General features: G+C 42.6%; 1 protein-coding gene across 6 annotated transcripts in view; it reads right to left on the bottom strand.

The window, feature by feature from the left end:
• Positions 1 to 22502, bottom strand: part of LOC126412875 (very-long-chain (3R)-3-hydroxyacyl-CoA dehydratase) — a 162715-nt gene that overhangs the window by 132940 nt on the left and 7273 nt on the right. The window contains exon 1 of one of the 6 annotated variants that reach the window (XM_050082752.1): positions 2614 to 2760. The exons of the other annotated variants lie outside the window; for them this stretch is intronic. The gene's annotated coding sequence lies outside the window, so the exon portion shown is untranslated. Of the gene's footprint in view, positions 1 to 2613; positions 2761 to 22502 lie in introns of those variants that run through there. 6 annotated transcript variants of the gene reach the window in all.

The following is a 22502-nucleotide window of genomic DNA, read 5'->3' as shown; positions in this document are numbered from 1 at the left end:
GGGAGTACCCCATGTTGACATATGCGATGAGGCGGGGAGCCTAACATATTGTGAATCACGTTCCATCAAGAGCGACGTTCACCATTGATGGATTAAAGTTAAGTATTCCACCAGCTACGTCCGTTTTTCTAAATTCTAATTTCCTTGTCCTCTTCCAGACCTCATGCCAGCCTGCGTTAGCTAAAACGCGTGCATTTTGGCCTCCTCTAGTAACACAGTGTTAGCTCTCCTGCCAACCACAACAATGACAATGCAAGACCGCACCATACTCTAGCAGTGTCTCAGTATCTTCAATGATGCAACATCAACTAATGCTCTGGCCAGCACATTCTCCAGGTATGAATGCAACTGAGCACCTGTTGAAAGTGGCCTTTAGACAGCATCCGAATCCACCTGACAATCTTCATGACCTCAATGAAGCTGCCGATGAGGAGTGGGACCTAATACCCAAAGATAAATTTGATCATCTCATCCAGAGCATGCCCAAGTGAAAGAACTCATCAGTATGTGGGAAGGACATACTCAATGCTAAAGACAGAATCATCATCACAAAATTAAGGTTTTTACCTTTTTTTAAGATGTGCACTTAGGAGAGAGCCTCTTTTGCTTTGTAATGATTTTTTGTAACAAACCAATGTTTTATAAAGATTTTTTGTAATGAACCAAAATTGACCTTGTTTTCAGAAGGAATTATTTTTATTTTATCAATAAGATATTGTACAAGCCAAAATAAGTGTACTGTAAGAATTCACTATAATAAACTCTATGATATTCCAAACTTTTGTTGAGGTGTGTATTCTGACAGCAGGTAAAAACAAACCAATTCAAAGTCCCAAGTGAGTAATGTCTTCCTAGTTCGTGCTGATACAAGCACATTTGTGTTAAGTTACCTTATGTATTATTAAAAGAGACTTTGGTTGTAAGGTTTTCGTGCTAAACAGTATTTCTTCTGTATAAGTACAGTACATATTTTATCACCGCTTACCATTATTTTATTGAATAGAACAATAAACATCAAAGAAAGTAATCAACAGTTTATTTACTCGTATCTAAAACAGTCTGAAAATCTCAGGTAGTTTATTGAGTCCATGTCCGAACAGCTTTGTTTCTGAAATCAGCAGAATGAATTACTGTGCAGTAGCAACATATGATGCAGTTGTGTAGGTTATTTTCCTTACACTGCTGCTGAAAGGTGTCTTAGTTGTTGGCAACAAGTACCAGCTGCGACAGATGCCCTTGGGGTGGGGTTTGTAATTTGCAACACCCTTTTTGTGTCACCAGATGCAAAATATTATGTTTAGACTGCTCTTTGCTCAAGTACAGGGTGTTTCAAAATGAACAAACTGGTTTTAAGGTGTTGTAGCATTTATTATGTTCAACTTACAATTGTAAATAATACACCAAATGAAAGAGCAACTCAAACAGTTTTGTTTGTATGCTTGTGCACAATGGAAAGAGTATGGAATGATGGCGAGTGACTGAAAAACGTGGTGAACGAGTGCGAATCTTTCACGCTTAGCCCCAAGAAATATCCCCGCGGAAAGTTTATGAGTCTTTCTTTTTTGGTGAATCAACTGTAGCTGATGTTTCTTATCTTGATGAGCTACAGCTATGGCCCATGCTTCAATGGGAAGAACCTGAACAACACATCTTTATTTGGGAGCAAGATGGTGCGCCGCTTCACTGGCATAACTCAGTATGCGACTGGTTAAACGACGTTGTATCCGACCAGTGGATTGAGTACAAGAGGTCGGTTGACGCAGCATTTTATGCATGACCTCCATGATCACACATGATATAACACAATCATGTGTATGTGGTATGTGCCTCCTATACCAGCTGATCTATCCGACTTTAGAAACAGTGTTAATGCAACAGTTACTCCTGACACATTGATCAAGATTTCGGAACAACTCACCTATCGACTCAATGTGTGATCGGTGTTCACACTGAATAATTGTAAGAAAAACTGTTTGTGTTTCTCTTTCATTTGGTGTATTATTTATAATTGTAAGCTGAATGTAATACGTGCTACAAAGCCTTAAAACCCATATATTCATTTTGAAACACCCTGTATATGCCTTCTGTTATGGCTCAGTCATTAGTGTTCTCTTAAGAAGTTAACATGAAGACATCATAACTCATCACCATTAACAGTACTGCATAAGAATTCTCAATTAGTGAAATGAGGACATTTAAGCAAAAAATGCAGTAATAGTCAGACCTTTGACTGTTGTTGCTTTGAATTAGAGCCTGAGGTACTCCTATTCCCACCTTCTGAACCTTGCCTATTGAATGCAAATGATGCACAATGCATAAGTCGTCACAGTTCATCACATATGCGTGTTATCGGGACTTCCTGAATGTGTAATATTGTTCATGGCAGAACGATCTTCCTTGAAACAAGAAATCCTTTGCTGGTGTGTTCTACCAAAAAGCACTCGACCCACACACAAAACAAAGGTTCCGAGCTGCCTTCACCTACCTAATATTAGGCCTTTTTTCACTTGAGACTATTTTACAACTCTTGAAAGATGTTCAAATGTTTCAAGCACGCAAAATCCAATGCATAGCTGCAAGTAAACACTAGAACTTCAAATAAGAAACACTCACAGAGCTGCACCATGTTCATCCAATCAGCTGATGCTTAATATTAAGCAGTGGGTGGCGTATGGCCGGTATCTGGTGGCCACTGTAGAGCGATGCAACTCTAGAATGTAAACTGTTCTGATCTTGATGCAGCCACAAGGTGTTCAGTGGAATTGTTTTTGGATGCTTTTGCTATTACTGGTGGGTTAGAAAATGAAACAAATTACTTTTGAGTTTCTAGCAGACTGATAAGCTTAGTAGACCTCCAAAATACAATTTAAAAAAATAATGGATCCAGTGGACTCAAACTTTTGACTTTGTATCTACATTGCACAACTTCGGTACTAAAACATGAACAGATACAACACTGTAACAGCTCATGAAGAATGACAGCACTTTCATACACTTCTGCATCCTACAGTGTTGCTAGATTCGCACTTAGAATTCTGAGGGACAGCCAGTTTTATTACCAACTTTATGTGGATGACTCTTGATTTAGACAGCAATGGCTGATGGGTGTCTCAGACCATACACTGGGACGGATGGTCGCTGCTTGTCTCCAAGGCGGGATGATGATGGCAGTTTTGCTATGCACTGCAGTACCTGCTGCTTGGCAGTTATTCTGTGCTACAACATCCCAGCCCGAAGAAGTGGGGTGAGCCATCAAATAAAGGGGGCTTCTCGACAATGGTGCTGACACCACAGAGGACATACGATGATTCATACAGAACCGTCATTAGTACTGACAGATTGAGTTTGCATAACATCAGATCAAACATAAAAACATTCATTGTAAATGAGGTGGTCTCTTATACCATCAATTGTAATACAAGACAATGTAACTGTTGCCAGAAGAATTACTTTCTCTTATTTAGCAGAAAGTGATAACTGATTAAAACTTCCAGATTCCGGCACAAGAACAGCTGCAGTGGTGACAGCAATGATGTTCACGATCTCAACATATACACATTATTTCAGACATAGGGAACACTTCATGCATTGCAAAATCACCTTTCAGGGGTATTCAATTCACTTAGGTTGTACATGCGTTTTTTTTCCCTTTCAGTGAATCCACACCCATTGGTTCTCTATATATAAAATTTAACTATTTTTTAAATTACATTCGCCTGACTTAATAGTAAAGACAAAATGTGTCTTTATAATACTTCATTCAAATTCATTTCACACTCTACACAGATCCATCTCATTCACATTATGACACAATGATAATAAAACAAGACTATGTTAATAAATTACATTCTATTCAAAATTAATTAAATCAAGATACACGAGCAATAATAGGTCACATGGTCCAACCATAATAGTAACCACCCAATTAGCTGCTAAAGCACATTTGTTTGGTGGTGCTCCAAGCTGAGGTAGCCATTCAAATCATAGTAGTGAAAGAAATGTTTGTCACCAGTACTGATGGGAGAGAAGACATGAAGTTTCTGATAACCGAACTTTGCTTCAGTGTCCTAGACTATATTTCAAACCTCTACACAACATCTGACAGAGTGTAGGCACACGACACTGTTGATGTTATTTGTCTATTGGAAGGGGACATTAAGTTCAGTGGCCTCCTTATCATTCTTTCATAGTTGACTATGTGTTGACACCAGGTTTGCCTCTCTCCCTTCTCTGTCAGTATCAAAAATACAAACACAACACTAAAACTCCACACACAGTCATCACTGTCCCTTACAGTAGTATTCACACTTTTGTACCTCCACAGCCAGTTCCCTCTTACACCCCTGTCTACTGTTCAAAGTGTCATCTGTACAGTGAGTATTTACTTCTTCCAGTGTTGCGATATTTTTCTATATTCTGCACTTTTCATGATAATGAACTACAGCATCAACACCAGAGCTGTTCCTGGATGACAGATGAAGTTCCTTTTTTATTCTCTGATTTGCTTTATTCATTCACCCAGGGATCATCCATAATACAATGAAAATAAATAGCTCAAAATGTACATACACAGAATATATAACTATGTTTTATGAGAATAGGACAGGTGGTCGGCCAAAGCCTCGCTGAAGGAACTATCCACGCATTTACCTAAATGGTCTAGGAAAGTCACAGGAAACCTAAATCAAGATGACCAAATACAGCAAACCCTATTCTCTTTCATATGAGAACACTGTCTTGATAACTGAACTGCCTCATTCTGTTGGCTCCTATTGTATAATTTTCTCTTATTTATACATAATTTTCACCAGATAACTTTTAACATTCTGTGACACTGCACACAAACTAAGGACACCCATTGTTTAGTCCTCAGCTACAAACATGGTGCTCTGTCCCCTGTGCTTCATCCTATCTATTCAAAGAATAATAAAGTTTTGAACTAGCTCTCTGTTTAATCTGAGTTACTTCTGATTTTCTAACAAATAAGATATTTATTAATGTATGCACTCTTAATTTGTCATTCACATCATGAAAATTATAAATATTTCTCCAGTTAATGTCTTTGACTAGTCTGTTAAAAATAATGAATTTCTGACTTATCAGCTATTCCAGTGTGCTACGACTTAACTGGTTTTATATACTTACCACTATTAATAATTACTTTGGAGAACCCTAATGCACTTTTCACCATAAAAACTAAAACTGCAAGGTAAATTTAGAATACCTATATAGATAATAGGCATGTCTCAGGTGGTGGTGATTACGCATTTAAAGAGACTAAACATCATGGTTATCAACCTCTTATTGCACTGGAAATTCACATAAAATTATGTGGAATGAGAAAAAGGAGAAATGACAGCACCGGGATTTGTGACCTCATTGTTGTTAATGAAAGTTCACGTGACAGTAGCTTATGTCAGATCATTACAACTGAGGTAAAACCCAGGCAGCTAAAAACTGTAACTGGTCACTGAAAGATACTACTAGAAGGTCATCATAGTTAGTATTACTAAAATGAGATTAGACTGTACAGGCTAGTGAGCCAATTAGTTTAAACTGATAGATAAATAAAATATACACAGAATTTTTTTTAAAAATGCATGAAGTGCAGAGATAGAAAGTAGCTTGAGGCCATTCTAGAGCACATACAATAGTCTCCCCCACCCCCTGCCACTCCCCCACCCCCTCTCCCATCCACCTGCCACCAAACACTGAAACATTGAGATGCATTAAATTTCATTATAAAATCCACTTTCTCTCAGCAAATTTATGACTTCGTTAGCTGCTATAATATCATCTGCAAGTCTCTAGGGTAGGGAGCTGGCAGGTTGATGGCTCATCTCATGTCAGCAAGCAGGGCTCATTATGTGAGAATATGAGCTACCGTAAGATGACTACCACAACTGCATACACAAGAGGAACTTATGGTTAAATCTCAAGTGGCTGATATGCAGCCAACACAGTAGGATGGCATCTTTCCAAGAGGCCTGGAGTGAAATATGCCATTCCTTGGTGGTCCCCTTGTTTGTTCTTAGTTTGTTGAGGGTCATGGTAGCTGATGATGTTGGTGTAATGTATGGAAAGGTGTCATCATTGAGTGACTGTAGGAGGATACAAGATGACTTCAACAAAATTTCTGATGGTGTGATGAATAGAAGCTTGCTCTAACTGTAGAAAAATGCAAGCTAATGCAGGTGAGGAAAACAATCCAACAGTGTTCAAATACAGCATTAGTAGAGTACATCTAGGTGCAAAGCCATATGAAATTGAACATACACATAAGGATGGTAGTAGGGAAGGCGAATGGTTGACTCCAGTGTACTGGGAGAATTTTTGGAAAGTGTGGTTCACCAGTAAAGGAGAACACTAGTGAAACCCCTTCTTGAGGGTTGCTCAAGTGTTTGGGATCCCAACCACATTGGATTAAAGTAAGGCATTGAAGCAATTCAGAGACCAGCAGCTAGATTTGTTACCGGCAGGTTCGGTCAACATGCGAGTATTACGGAGATGTTTCATGAACTGTGGGAATCCCTGGAGGGAAGACAATGTTCTTTTCATTGAGCACTATAGAGAAAACACAGAACAATTCTCCTGCTGCCAACATACATTTCATGTAAGCACAATGAAGATAAGTTAGAGAAATTAACACTCATGCAGAGGCAGACACTATTTGTAAATGGAAGAGGAAAGGAAATCGACTAGTAGTGGTGCAAATTACCCTCTGCCACACACTATATAGTGGCTTCTGGAGTATGCAGGTAGATGTAGATGTAGGATGTAGGATAGGATATCACTGCTTCCACAGGGTGTCAATAGTATCTTGTGCCACTCCTTCGATATCCCTCCCTTGCGTGATTTCGAAAGATACTTTGGAGATGATAGCTTTCCAGTTGGCTTTCCGAAGTGACCAACATGGTGCCTGTTCCATTGATCAGTGGTGCGAGAAACAGGGATTGATAGGAAAGTGATTACTACTGCAGAGGTCCCCATGGACATACAACCAGATCAAGGGCAAGACGCTTGGGCCGCAGAGTGTAGGATCTATGGTTGACCACATTACATAGCCCTTATTGAAATGTGTTGCAGCTCCAGCATTATGTAGGCAGATTTTCAATTCTAAAACTAATTGTCCTATTACTTGGCCCTGCTAGATGTGATTCTGCTGCCCCACAGAGGATTGTGGAAAGTGTCACAGCATATAAGCGTGCAGACTCTTCCAGACATCCTCAGACTCCTCCAGACACGCTCTTGGCATTAATAAAATTTTTGCAATAGGATTTGTTCTTTTTAATAATAGGCAATTCGGTTCCTCAGAACTGTGTCTGCCAAAGTGCCAAACCAACTGCGGAGTAATTAGCCATTAACTGTGGTATTCTGCCATGTGAAGATTGTAGCCATTGCAGTTCCATTGAAGGAAAGTCAGATTGAGATCTGAGAAAGCAGCAAAGGGGAAACAGGAGTATGAATTACTTTGCTGCTGATTTATGTTCCAATGCATGATTCTTCACCGGTATTCATAGGCTCTACCTTTGGGGAGGGGGGGGGGGCGGCAGAGCACCTCGGCAGGTGTCCTCTTCCCTGATAATACTGGGGAGGACAAAGCATTTCCGACTGCACCAATGGAGTGGTTACCACAGGTGCTGTGGGTTTGGAGGGAGGGGGGAGTCAAGGGAGCTGATGTCCCATCCCCCACCCAAAACACAGGCACTGACTTGGGGCTAGGGCCAGGAATTGCTGTTTGAGACATTGTCATAGTGCTAGGTGTGGATAATGACAATGTTTGACTTCATATCAACTGGATGGAGTTATTAAAACTTTTTCTTGGCATCCTGATAAAACACAATAATCAAATGTTTTATATTCTTGGATTTTCTCCTCCCTCCTGAAAATTGAACAAGTCAGTGAATGAGTAGGGTGGTTTTCTGGGCAGTTTACAATGTACGGGGTTGTTTTCAACGGCTGATCTCATGCATTGTCCTTCCGCACAACCCACAAGTAGCCTCATTAGTATAGAAGGATGTATCCACATCTCTCTCATAGGAGGAGGAAAATTGGGCTTGACATCACACCTACGAACCATGACCTTAACTTTCTCATTTAAAATATTTTCATCAAAGGCTACGATGAAAGTGCTGGTCTCCACCCTTTATCCTTAAGTCCTCTCTTGATACTACAATCAAGCTGGACTCCACACCACTCTAGGTTACCAAGCAGTTCTTCACCTGTTTGTAATTTCAAGTCCTGATGGAAGAAGACACCTTGAATCCTAATGAGTTTGTTACGAGGAGTAATGGTAACTGGTATATCACCAAGCTTGTCACTGGACTGAAGTTTTGATTGACAAAGATCCATTTCTTATCTTCTCTATCGCAGCAACTTCTCTGAATCTACCTTCAATATTTGCAATAAAAAACAATGTCTTTGTTGTTGCTAAAGATTCTCTATCAGTTGTAGAAAATATCAATAACTGGGCAAACTGTCCACCTCCATTTTGTCTTACTTTATTATCACCCCACAGTATGGCCAAAGATGGAAATGCCATAGAATTGTAACCCTCTGCATTAAAATCTTGTTTTCTATCTGCTATAGATAGCATGCTGACAAGGCCACTGGTATGGGTGAGTCTCATCTGTTCCACTGCAGATCGTACACCTTGACACCAGTCCCATCAGAGGCTCCCCGAAAGTCTCCATCGGCACCACTCCAACGTAGCTGTTGCCAGGTGTCCTCGTAGTCCAGATAGGACTGGCACCTATGGTACTCCTTGACATACTTTGTGAGGTACCAGCTGAGTCATCAGCAGTGCAATCACTCAATCACTGCAGTGTCAGGTGCCTACAACCATGAGGGTACATGACAACTCCTTCACAATGGATTGGCTACCTCATTGGATTTTAGATGTAGACATAAAGCCACTCTAACAGTAGATGCTGAAGCTTGCAGCACAAGGTAGCTAGACTATACACCATGTAAAGTGCCCATCCCCAATGGCCCACACTTCACTGAAATTTAGAAAAGTGGACATGAAACTCCAAAGGGTACAATAAGTAATTACGGCAAAAATATTGAGGGAAAGGTTGTGGAACGAACTACAGCTGACAGGTGTCTTAATAATCGCCGAGTTGTCAACATGAAAGATTAACCAGGTATAAGACTCCTTTTAGTCACCTCTTATGAAAGCAAGGAATAACTGTGGGTAAATTCTAGCCTGCAACACTGCAGAGGGTCTCCAACTGGTATTTTGATTCATATTATGTTCACACATTGTACATAACCTATGAAAAGTGCAAGGAGATCCACTAATAATTTTTAACAATTCCTCAGTACATATCAATCAGGAGGAAGAAGCTAACCTACAGCTTATAAGATACACCACATCCATTCTAGTCATCACATGATGCTCAGAGAAGCCATGGATTAATCAAATATAATTTAACAACACAATTTTGCATTTCAGCCACCAAATACTCTGAAATAAGGTTAACTTGTTTAGTACATGATTTTGCTTACTAATCTGAGTTGGTGTATGCAACTCTTAGTTAACCCGTGGGGAGGGGGGGGGGGGAATGCTATCTCTTTGCCAGTTTTCCTTTTTCTTACTTTGAGGTGCTGGTACTCAAAATAAATCATTATAACAGATAAAACAACTCCACATAACAAACCTGACATACTCACTGTTGTGACAGTGCCACGACATTTAACAGTGCCGCCATGACAGTACACGCAAACGGCGATAGAGGCACTCCGCAACTCGGCTGAGCGCGGGAGCACCACCTAGCTGCGAACGGCGCCAGCCGCATATCACGGCACGGCAGTCGAATAAGATATACTGAGTTGTTATCATGTAACCAGCTATTGTTTCTAAGTGAGTGTGTTTGAATATCCACGCAATTATTGGTGATTAAAGGTTATAACACTTTTTGGCGACGAGGTCAGATATTTTCACTGTGTTGTGGATTTGTGTGTTCGTGACGGGGCAGACATGGAACAGCTTATGCAAGCGCTCACTGAACAACAAACACAATTGACGGCTGCTATTCACGCACAACAAACACAGCTGACGGCTGCTATTCAGGCGTTGTCGACGACGCTTACTCATCATCTGTCTTCCTCTTCTCCGCCTCCATTTCCTCCTTATGACGAGGCCACTGAAGACTGGGAGGATTATGAGAAGTGTTTGCGGCAACACTTCTTGGCTTTCGGCATTGTCAACGCTCCTATGTGTAAGTCGTTATTTCTATCTTGGATTTCCCCACGGATCTATCAGTTGCTATCTCAGTTAGCCCCTCTGCGGGAACCTGCATCCCTGTCCTTCCAAGAAATGTGTTACTTATTGTCTAACTATTACCGCAAAAACACTCACATCGTCGCTGCCCACGTGGCGTTCTACCGGTGTCGTAAACAGCCCCATCAATCTTACCGGGTTTGGGTGGCAGAACTACACGGTCTGAGTAGGAAATGTCAGTTTGTCACGGACACTCATCATGAGTCTTACGCTGATTCAATGGTTAGGGATGCTATTCTATGGCTTGCTCCTGATAAAGAAGTTCGGCAACGTGCCCTACAACTGCCAAACCTGTCGTTGTCGGAAGTTCTAAGCATCGCTCAATCCTTTGAAGTGTCTCACGCTGCTGGTGCGCAAATAGACGCGTGGTGTGATGTAGGCGCTGTACAGTCAACTTTCGACACGGACAATTTGCCTGTTTCACAGGAGAACGAAGATGTGGCGGCGGTTCACTCGCGTAAACAACATGTTGGGCCGCGATGCTCGCAGCGAAAACAGCAACCACAGAAGCAGGTTCCTTCCGCACTTCCTTCTTGTCCACGTTGTTTCGTACAGCATGACAGGGCCCCGTGTCCAAAACGTTGGGCCACGTGTAATTCATGTAGGAAAAAAGGCCACATTGCTTCTGTGTGTCAGTCCCCTAAAGTTCCTGTTGATGAGGACGAGGCATCGGACATGGATGTTAACTGTGTGCTTTCTCAAACAAATAAGTTGTTTGTTACTGTTTGTGTTCTGGATAAAGACATTCGCATGCAAGTGGACACTGGCTCTGCAGTAACTCTCATTAATTCTCACATGTATTTGGAGTTGGGCTCCCTTCCCTTGTCTCCAGTTACGCGAAATCTGAGAACTTATAATAAACAGAAAATTCCTATCATTGGCCAGTTTGATGCTTCAACTGCCTACAAGTTTGTTGTTAGGCCCCTCACGTTTTATGTGGTGGATCATGCGGGCACTGAAAACCTGTTCGGTTATGATGCTTTCCAGTTGTTCAGGTTCTCCATTGATGATGATGATGTGCACCTCATATCTGAGGATATTCCGTATCAACAACTGGATGGATTGTGTTCTGAATTTTTGTCCGTGTTCTCTGCTGGTCTGGCTCATGCCAAGGATTTTGAAGCCCACATTACTCTTAAACCTACAGCTCGCCTTAAGTTTTTCCAGGCACGCCCTATTCCAGTGGCGTTGCGTGCACCTGTCAAGGCTGAGATAGACAGGTTAACAGCTTCAGGGATTCTCCTTCCTGTTACCTCCAGCGAACGGGCATCGCCAATTGTGGTGGTTTCTAAACCAAACGGGAGTCCGCGATTGTGTGGTGATTTTAAAGCCACTGTCAACGCTCAGAGCCTCATTGACACTTATCCTCTTCCCCGTCCTGAGGAGTTATTTACAAGCTTGCTGGGAGCCAGTTCTTTTCCAAACTTGACTTATCGGAGGCGTACCATCAGTTGCCATTGGATGCTTCTTCCAAGGAATTTCACGTCATCAACACTCCTTGTGGGTTGTATCAGTACCAGCGGTTACCATTTGGTGTTGCTAGCATGCCGGCCATTTTTCAGCGGTTTTTGGAACAGCTCACGGCTTCCGTTCCCGGCTGCATAAACTATCTGGATGACATTGTTGTCACGGGGGCCTCCACTGAGGAGCACCTTCGCAATTTGCGTTCACTGTTTCTGGTTTTGCATTTGGCTGGGTTGAGGTGCAATCTGGACAAGTCACAGTTCTTCCAACCCTCCATTGTGTATCTTGGTTTCCACTTGTCCCGTGAGGGTATACATCCTCTACGTCAGCATGTTGCAGCTATTAACGCTCTACCCCAGCCGTCTACGGTCAAAGAACTTCAGGCGTTTCTAGGCAAGATTGCTTATTATCACAAATTCATTTCATCCGCGGCAGCAGTAGCTCATCCTCTGCATCAGCTGTTACGCAAAAACGTCCTTTTCTGTTGGGCCGACGAGTGTGAGCAGGCTTTTGTCCGCCTGAAGGCTCATTTGCAGTTGGTGCCTTGTCTTGCCACATTCCGTCCGGGTCAGCACTTGGTTCTGGCGACTGACGCGTCACAGTAGTATGGCCTAGGGGCTGTTCTCGCCCATCGGTATGAGGATGGGTCGTTCCGACCCATCGCCTATGCTTCCAAGACGCTCAACGAAGCGCAACGACGTTACTCTCAAATCGAAAAGGAGGCGCTCGCTATCATTTATGCTCAAAAAAAGTTCAGCATTTTTTTGTATGGTTCTAAGTTTCACCTCATCACCGACCACAAGCCGCTGGTCTCTCTGTTCAGCCCATCGGTGTCGCTTCCGGATAAGGCAGCTCACCGCCTGCAACGTTGGGCCTTATACTTGTCTCGTTTTCACTATGAGATTCACTATTGCCCCACGGCCCAGCATTCCAATGCTGACGCGTTGTCGCAATTGCCGATGGGCCCCGACCAGATTTTCGATCGTGATGAACTACTCTGTTTCCACATTTATGAGGAAGAACGTCGTGCGGTCGAGGGTTTTCCACTTACAGGTTCGCAGGTCGCATCGGCTACTGCGCGGGACCCGGTCCTGCGTCAGGTGATCGGTTTTGTTCAACGGGGTTGGCCGGACAGGACCAAGGGCCGGGCATCAGATCCCCCTCGCAACTACCATGCCTTGCGCCTTCGTCTGTCTGTTCATGATGGTGTTGTTCTTCTGGCCACGGATGGGGCATCTCCACGGGTCGTGGTGCCAGCCTCTCTTCGCAAAGATGTTCTCAAACTGTTGCATGAAGGCCACTGGGGGATTTCTCGGACTAAGTCCCTGGCTCGCAGGTACGTTTATTGGTCCGGTATTGGTTCGGACATCGCCCACATGGTTGCTGCGTGTGGTCAGTGTGCTCAACAACTGGCTGCACCTCGTACAATGCCTGATCCGGCGCAGCCATGGGAACGGGTGAACGCTGACTTTGCCGGCTCCTTCCTCGGTACTTATTGGCTACTGTTGATTGACGCCTTCTCGAAGTTTCCGTTTGTTGTTCGATGTCCATCGCCCACCGCTGCAGCGACGACGCTGGCTTTGTCCAAAATCTTTGTGCTAGAAGGTCTTCCATCCACGATCATCACGGACAATGGCCCTCAGTTCTCTTCGCAGGCCTTCCGTGATTTTTGTACTGGACAAGGGATTCATCATGTTACAGCACCGCCCTTCCATACGCAATCGAATGGAGAGGTCGAGCGCCTTGTCCACACTTTCAAAACCCAGATGAAAAAATTCCTTAGTGATTTTTCCACAGATGGCGCTCTGCTGCAATTTCTGAGTTCTTATCGCTTCACGCCTCTGGGTGATCACAGCCCTGCTGAACTCTTGCATGGCCGCCAACCGCGCACTCTACTGCACCTGCTTCACCCTGTCAGGCCTTGTGCTGTGTCCCCTAGTGCGGGAAAATACTCGGTGGGCACCGATGTGTGGGGACGAGGGCATGGATCTCGCCCTAAATGGATTCCAGGAGTGGTCAAGGCTCTTCGCGGCCACCGGCTTTGTGAAATACGTACGGACAACGGCATGGTTGTTTGCCATTACAACCAGATGCGCCCACGAGTGGTGGCCACGCCGGTGCCACCGCCCCTTCCTTCGCCTCCACCAGCCCAAGAAGCCAGTCCTGTCACTGCTGCCGATCTACCCATCTCGCTTGAGCACACCCCCAGGTCCACGACACCTATGGATGCTGCTCCGGAGTTATCACCCATCATCTCATCCAGGAGGCACGTTCCACGCACGAGCTTCTGTCCTGGACATTTTCGACCACATTCTCGTGTCTCTCCGCAGGATCTTCTCGGGGCCTCACAAGAGGCCATGGATGTCTCTGCACTGTCCATGTCTCCCAGGAAGTGAGTTTCTTTTTTTCAAGGGGGGAAAAGTGTTGTTACAGTGCCACGACATTTAACAGTGCCGCCACGACAGTACGCGCAAATGCCGATAGAGGCACTCCGCAACTCGGCTGAGCGCGGGAGCGCCACCTAGCTACGAACGGCGCTGGCCGCATGTCACGGCACGGCAGTCGAATAAGAGATACTGAGTTGTTATCACGTAACCAGCTATTGTTTCTAAATGGGTGTGTTTGAATATCCACGCAATTATTGGTGATTAAAGGTTATAACACTCACCAATAAAAAGAAGAAATTAACACAACTAATAGAAATATCCATACCCAATACAACAAACATACAGAAGAAAACAGGAGAAAAAATTGAAAAATACATCCAACTGGCTGAGGAAGTCAAGGACATGTGGCATCAGGATAAAGTTGACATTATACCAATTATACTTTCAACTTCAGGAATCATACCACGCAATATCCACCAGTACATCAACGCAATACAGCTACATCCAAACTTGTATATACAACTACAGAAATCTGTAATTATTGATACATGTTCAATTACCCGAAAGTTCCTAAATGCAATGTAACATATACCGTACAGTTAAAAGGAAGTCACGCTTGACCAAGGTCCATGTCACTTTCCATTTTTAACTAGACATAACGTCTGAGAAAAGGATAATAATAATAATAATAATAATAATAATAATAATAATAATAATAATAATAATAACAAACGCCAAATTCTTTTTCTTCTCCAAACACTCACTTGACTGAATTCTGTATAGCATTTCACCCTCCTTGTATGAACCATGGACCTCACTGAGGTGAGGTGAGGTGGCTTGAGTGCCTCAATGATACAGATGATTGGAGGGTATATGTGGAGATGCCAGACTAATCTGTGGTTCTTGAAGAGGGGCAGTAGTTGCAAGGGCTACAGCCTTGATGATTAACTGATTTGGCCTTGTAACATTAGCAATTAGTGAATGTGGCCTTGCTATGTTGGTACTGTAAATGGCTGAAAGCAAAGGGAAACTAAAGACATTGTTCAGTTGGGCATGCAGCTCTTCCGTACGACTGACACTTCCAAGATGGGCACAAATCTTACTCAGGTGCAGGCCCACAGCCACAGATATAATCTCTCCTGAACTGTGTATCATACAATGATGTAATTTTGCATGTACACTCAGTACTATATGGGGATTACTGTCTGAAAAAATTGTACACAGAGTTAGCAGTTAAAACTTAATAAGTTAAAACTTCATACCTGTGAGATTCGGCTCCATCTTGAAAGTGTTATAAAAATAGTTGAGGGAAAGTCAAACCAAAGACTGTTTATTGGTAGAACCTTTTGAAGATGCAGCCTACACCCTTACATTCTTCTGGCCTCTGCTGAGTAATGGTGCACGGTATGCTATTCTTGACAGAGGGCATCAAAATATTTCACTGAAGGGCAACTTTTTTGTATTAGGCTTAAATAGTTGAGAGACTCTCATGGATAGGGTATGCAAGCTGCAATTGCAAACATTAAAACAAGGGTGTTGTGGCAAGGTCTTTCCACAAAATTTCTGTCACCTACTTTTCCCTTCAAATTTGAAATTGGTTGTTTTTACCTACACAGGGAAAAAATGACCAAAGTAATAAAATAAGTGAAATTAGAGCAGGCATGGAAAGATTTTTGTCTTCATTTTACCCACATGCTATTCGAGAGTGGAGTGATCAAGAAATAGTCATAAATAGGTTCTGCGAACAAAGCGCCACTCATTCTGATGTGAATTGCACAGTAATGATGAGGACTTAAATATAGATGAGATGGATCTTCCTCAGTAAAATATTCTGGAGGTAAAATAGTCCCCTACATGGATACCTGGGCAGGGACTACTAATGATGACATGGTCAACAGGAAAAACAAAACTGGCATTCTACAGGTTGGAGCAAGGAGTGATAAGAACTCCTAATCAAGTTGGGAGGCTACAGAATTTGAAAAGGGAAATGGATAGGTTGGAGTTAGATATAGAGGGAATTAGTGAAGTCAAGTGGCAGGAAGAACAGGACTTCTGATCAGGTGAGCACATGGTTATAAGTACAAAAATTAAATAGGGGTAATTCAGGAATAGGTCTAATAACAAAGATGACAAATCATGGCGTATTGATATGCACATGTACAGATGGCGGTATTATCAGGTATGCACATTATAAAAGAACAGTGCCTTGGCAGAGCTGTCATTTGTACTCAGGTGATTCATGTGGAAAGTTTTCCAATGTGATTATGGCCACACAATGGGAATTAACAGACTTAGAACACAGGATAGCAGTTGGAGCTAGACACAAGGGAAATTCCATTTCAAAAATTATTAGGGAATTCAATATTCTGAGATTCACAATGTCAAGAATACCAAATTTCAGGCATTACCTCTCACAATGGAAACACAGTGGCCAATGGCCTTCACTTGATGACTAACAGCAGCGTCATTTGCAGAGTTGTCATGCTAAAAGACAAGCGACACTGTGTCAAATATCTGTAGAAATCACTGTGGGACGTATGACGAATGTATTCATTACAACAGTGAGGTGAAATGTGGCCTTAATGGACTACGGCAGCAGGTGACCGATGCAAGTGCCTTTACTAACAGCACGGCACTGTCTGCAGCACCTCTCCTGGGCTTGTGACCGTACTTGCTGGACCCTAGATTACTGGAAAACAGTGGCTTGGTCAGATGAGTCCAAGTTTCAGTTGATAAGAGCTGATGGTGGGGTTTGAGCCTGGTGCAGAACCTATGAAGCCATGGGCCCAAGTTGCCAAAAATGCACTGGACATGCTGTTGGTGGCTCCATAATGCAGTGGGTAGTGTTTACATAGAATGGACTGGGTCCTCTGGTCCAACTGAAGCGATCATTGACTGGAAATGGTTATGTTTCCTACTTGGAGATCACTTGCAGCCATTCGTGGACTTCATGTTCCCAAACAACTGTGGAATTTTTATGGATGACAATGCACGATGCCACTGGGCCACAATTGTTCACGATTGGTCTGAAGAACTTTCTGGACAATTCGAGTGAACGATTTGGCCACCCGGATTGCCTGAAACGAATCCCATCAATCATTTGTGGAACATAATCAAGAGGTCAGTTTGCGCGCAAAATTCTGCACTGGCAACACTTTCATGATTATGGACGACTATAGACACAGCATGGCTCAATATTTCTGCAGTGGACTTCCAATGACATGTTGAGTCCATGCCACATTGCGCTGGAGCACTACGCACGGCAGAGAGGTCTGTTATGATATCAGGAGGTATCTCGTAACTTTAATCACCACAGTGTATATTCTAACTAGCTCTGCAGACGATGAAGAGCTTGAAAAACTGTATAACGAGATTATAAAATAAAATATGCAAATAGTTACGGTAGAGAAAAATTTAGTTGTGATGGGAGGACTGGAATTCAGTAGTAGAGAAAGGAAGAGAAGCAAAAGTATTAGGGGAACACGGATAGGCAAAAAGTATAAGTTTGCAAATAGCACAATTGAACCATCCCTATCTCTTGGTTTAAAAATCATGAAAGAAGGCTGTATACATTAGGAGACCTGGAAACACTGGAAGATTTCAGACTGATTACACAATGGTGCGGCACAGATTTCAATATCAGATTTTAAACTGCAAGACGTTTCCAGTGGCATATGTGGACTCTGACCATAATTTATTGGTTATGAACTGTAGACTACAACTGGAAGTATTGAAGGAATTACAGATATGTAAAAAGACAAGATCTAATAGAAATCCTTGGCTAACACAGGAGACACTGAATTTAACTGAAAAATGGAAAAAATATGAAAATGCAGCAAATAAAGAGGGTAAAAGGGAATACAGACACACAAAAAATGAGATTGGCAGAATGTGCAAAATGTTCTCCTTAGCAAGTAGGAAAGGCTAAAGGACAAATGCTATGCTTGGGAGCTTGTTTAATTAGGTGAAAGATAGACACTGCCTAGATATCAAGAGCTCAGATGGCAAGCAGGCTGAGAGAAAGATGAAAGGCAGAAGGAATACGCAAAAGGGCTGTACAACAGAAATAAACTTGAAGAGACTTAGATACGTGTTCCTGAGATCAATTGAATGATTCTTTTATTGGAATGATGGGGGAATGAATTAGTTTACAGTGTTAACATTAATGAACACTTAATAAAACAATGGAAACTCCAGGTTGGAATACCGTTGAGCTGCTGGAGATGGCTGTCATGTGTGTGCGACGTGTGCTTTCTTTTGTGAAAGTAAGTGTAAGTGTATGTGTGTGTGTGTGTGTGTTCTTTTTCCTTTTCTGAAGAAGGATTTGGCCAAAAGCCAAATGCGTAACTGCCTTTTTGTTGGGACTGTGTGCAACTTGTCATCTTTATGGTACGTAGCAATCTGTCTTTTCCTTATAATTACTAGCTACCAGTTTTTGATTAGAAATTCATCAATGGAAAAGAAGCAGTTGTCCAGGTGAAGTGATTTTACATTAGATTTAAAACTTGCTACGCTACATGTGAGACATTTTATGTTATTGGGCAAAGGATCAAAACATTTTATTGCTCCATATTGAACTCCTTTCTGAGCCACTGACAGCCAGAACCCATAATGGTGAACAGGATCAAGTAGTTTCAGAATGGAAGGAGCCGCTGAGCCATAAACCTGACAACCATAATGTAATCTAGAAAAAACTAGAGCCCAGTAAATATGGAGAAGAGTAGCACAGTCTGCACCCAAAGATGTGTGGGCCAGGAGGTGGACAGCATTAAGCTTCCACATGCAGGTAGTCTTCAGGTGGCGAATATGGGACAGCCGTGTCAGCTTTTTATCAAAAGGAAGGCCCAAGAAACGGGACTGTGCTACAACATATAGGTGCTGCTTGCATAAATAAAGTTCTGGATCAGGGTGTACTGTGGCTCAACAGCCAAAAAGCATAAAACTGTAAAACATGGGAAAGGGCCCTCGCAGAGGCTAGTTGGATGGCACCCTGGAGCTGGCATTCAGCAGATGCTACTGAGTGGGAACTGCACTAGATGCAAAAATCATTGACATATAATGTCAGGGTAGCCAGAGGCCCAACAGCCCACTAATGGCAATGAGGAAGAGTGTGACACTTAATACAGAACCCTTTGGGACACCGGTCTGCTGGATCCAAGGGATGCTGAGTGAAGTGACAACTCTAGCCCAGAAGAGCCGGTGGGATAAAAACTTGCAGATAAAAATCTGAAGAGGGCTGTGAAAGCCCCAGTAATGGATGGTAACCAAAATGCAACGGCACCTAGCCATGTCGCATGCCTTATGTATGTCAAACAAGATGGCAGCAAAGTAATGGTGGTTACTACTCATAAAATCCTGACAAATTGCTGTTTCCAACACGAGTAAATGGTTAGTTGTAGATTGTCCTTCCCGGAAGCCACACTAATACAATGACAAAAGGCTCTGGGATTCGAGTACTCAACATAATCTGAAGATAATCATCCTCTCAAACAGTTTACAAAGTACGTTGGTCAGTCTAATCAGTCGGCAGCTCTTGAGACACATTGGGCTTAAAGATGATGATAACCATGCGAGGGGAAGGCACCCGTGAGCCAAGTACGGTTGAAGACCCTGTGTATATGTTACCTCTGGGTAACACCCAAATGTTGGATCATTTGATTGTGGATGGAATCCAGGCCTGGGGCCATGTCATGTGAAGAGGTAATAGCCTGGAAGATTTCCATTCAGTGAAGGGTTCATTATAGGCTTCAGCTTGGTGGGGGATTGAAACAGAGGGGGGTTTCTTCAACTCATTGTTTTTGCTGGAGAAAGGAGGGAGGATAGTGTCACAAATACTGATAGATCAGTACATAGAGCACCACGTAGGATAAGACTCTGGACAGTTGATTATTGCTGGCAGCTAAGAAGGCTATGGAGATAGGACCAAACCTGCAAATGAAGAAGCATATGTCCCCATAGAGGAAACATAGTAGTCCCAGCAATCCACTTTACTCTGCCTAACACGGTAGTGAAACGAGCACAGAGATGCTTAAAAACAATAAGGCTGGTCTGTGAAGGGTGTCATTTAAATCGTTGCAGCGCCGGTTGGTGATCCTTGATAGTGATTATTACATTCTTGGTCCACCAAGGTACCAGACAACGGAGGGGACCTGTGGATGCTAGTGGCCTGACAGCATCAATGCAATCCAAGAGAGAAGTGTCAAAGTGCACAGCAGACCTATATAAAGACCAACTGGCTCTATGGAATGTCTAATTTGGGTGCCTGTCTGCTTGGCAGTTGCAAGGGAACAACAGAATCACCAGAAAATGGTCACTGCCATGAAGGTCATCATGGGGTGATCAATGTAGTCACAAGAGCAGGGGAGGCGATCATGAGATCGATAACAGAAAAGGTGCCATGAGCGGCACTGAAGCAGGTAGGGGAACCGTCATTGAGGGGAGACAAATCAAAGTCTGTAGTAACATGGTCAACTAGAAGGCCACTACCCGTCAATGTTGTGATGAAGTAAGCTGGGATTGCTTTACTTCCTCACTTGTTTTGCCACCTGCCTCCTTAAATTCATTTTTTTTTCCATTTTTGCCTAATTACCATTAACATGCATGAGTATAATCTGCATTTCCATAAAAGAGAAAGGTTGGCCCTCAGTCTTAAAGAATATAGCACCAGGTCTAATTTTGTGTTTAGTTCTCTGTATGTAATTAATTTCCTAATTTATTTTAACCATTCCTAGTTAATACCTCTGTTATGGGGTAAAATCAGTAGGTGTTTCATGACAGATTCTATTGTTGACTTATAAACAAATATAAATTGTGCACTTATTATAAACATTTGGAAGAAGAACTACTAGGATTCTTAAAGTATTTACTTGGCTCTACTCGAAAACATATTACCAAAGCCAGCCGTTAATTAATTCCAAAATAATTACCAGATTTGTCGAAAGTATTGTCTGTATAACTATATCTGTTTATTTCATTATTTTAACAAATAATTTGGCCTAACTTTTGTGATAGAAGGAACTGTTAAAAAGAAGGAATTTTTCAATGTATTCAGTTAATTGAATGAGTTATATTTAACTGTAATTTCTGTAACTTAAACATCGAACAATGTATAGTTTCAGTGCCTATTATTGTGAGAATATATGAAGGACTGATTTTTGGTCCCGACACAAGACAGTCTGCGGCTGATTTTCAGACATGAAACATGTATTGGTTAGACTAACAACAATGCATCAACTTAACAGTGGAATAAGTGTAACACAAATAGGTCATGTGTTAGAACAATTAATGAAAATATGTGTTCAGTTTATTTGAACAATAGTGTCACACATACCGTATTATTCTGCAAGAGCTGTGAACTGTCTGGTTATGTTTTTACTGCTCACAGATATTAAACAGCAAACTATTGTAGCAGTATTCTGATGTATGTTGCCTGCAACCTATTAATGAGGCTTATCAATCAACATTTACCAATAGTGAACTGGCCATATAACTGTGTAATATTGGGGGGAGGGGGGGGGGGGGGGGGTGTTGTTAACACTGAAAGTAAAGAACTGTGAAACGCAATTGTGCACCTGTTGTCAGCATCATTTACAGCAGCCAGTGTTGAACTTCCACAAACATCACAAAGTGGCACTCACCCACAGAGGGTGATGTGCATTAAGGTCCCCGAGGAGGAGATAAGGGGGAAGCAGTTGCTGTATTGAGGTAGACAGTTCAAAATAAGGAAGAGGCATACCTGGAGGGAGGCAGAAATTGCAAATGGTGATTGCTCAGATCATTTGCACTCTTATCACTATTGCTTCCACATTGGTACGAAGTGGTATCAAGTCACTAACGACATTGGTGTGAATCAAAGTGCAGATCCCTCCAGATGCTATCTTGTGCCCGGCAAGTTTCCGACAGAATGCTGGAGTGTGGTCATCACGGAAGTGCATTTCTTGAAGAACAAGACAGATTGAAGAATAAAAGGAAACAAGTTGTTGTATTTCTGGTAAATGATTGCAATATCGGTTGCAATTCCACTGGATTATCATGTGGAAAGAGTCTAGGCTAGGCATAAAGAAGTTGAAGGGATGTCATGTCACTGGGTCAGTAGTCATCCCCGACAAGAATGGGGTGACACCCATAAAACTGGGGCTGATTTGCAATGAGGAGGAGGGATCAAACCCCCTCGGGATGCCAGGGAAGCCTCATCCTTCGACCTGTGCTGCTTATTCTTCTCCCTTGGAGGGAAGGAGGGAGGAAGTGTTATGAGTATGGGAATAGGTGGCAGAGAAATTGGACAGAGACCAAGTGGCTTCAGAGCCCTCAGAGTGTGGGTCCCTCATCTGATTCAAGGTAACAGGCTTCCTGTCTTGAGAACGCTG

The sequence above is a fragment of the Schistocerca serialis genome, chromosome 7 (genome assembly GCF_023864345.2).
Source record: "Schistocerca serialis cubense isolate TAMUIC-IGC-003099 chromosome 7, iqSchSeri2.2, whole genome shotgun sequence".
Classification (NCBI taxonomy): Eukaryota; Metazoa; Arthropoda; class Insecta; order Orthoptera; family Acrididae; genus Schistocerca; species Schistocerca serialis.
The sequence above is the reverse complement of the archived record's forward strand: the minus strand, read 5'-3'. Positions and strand labels throughout refer to the sequence as shown.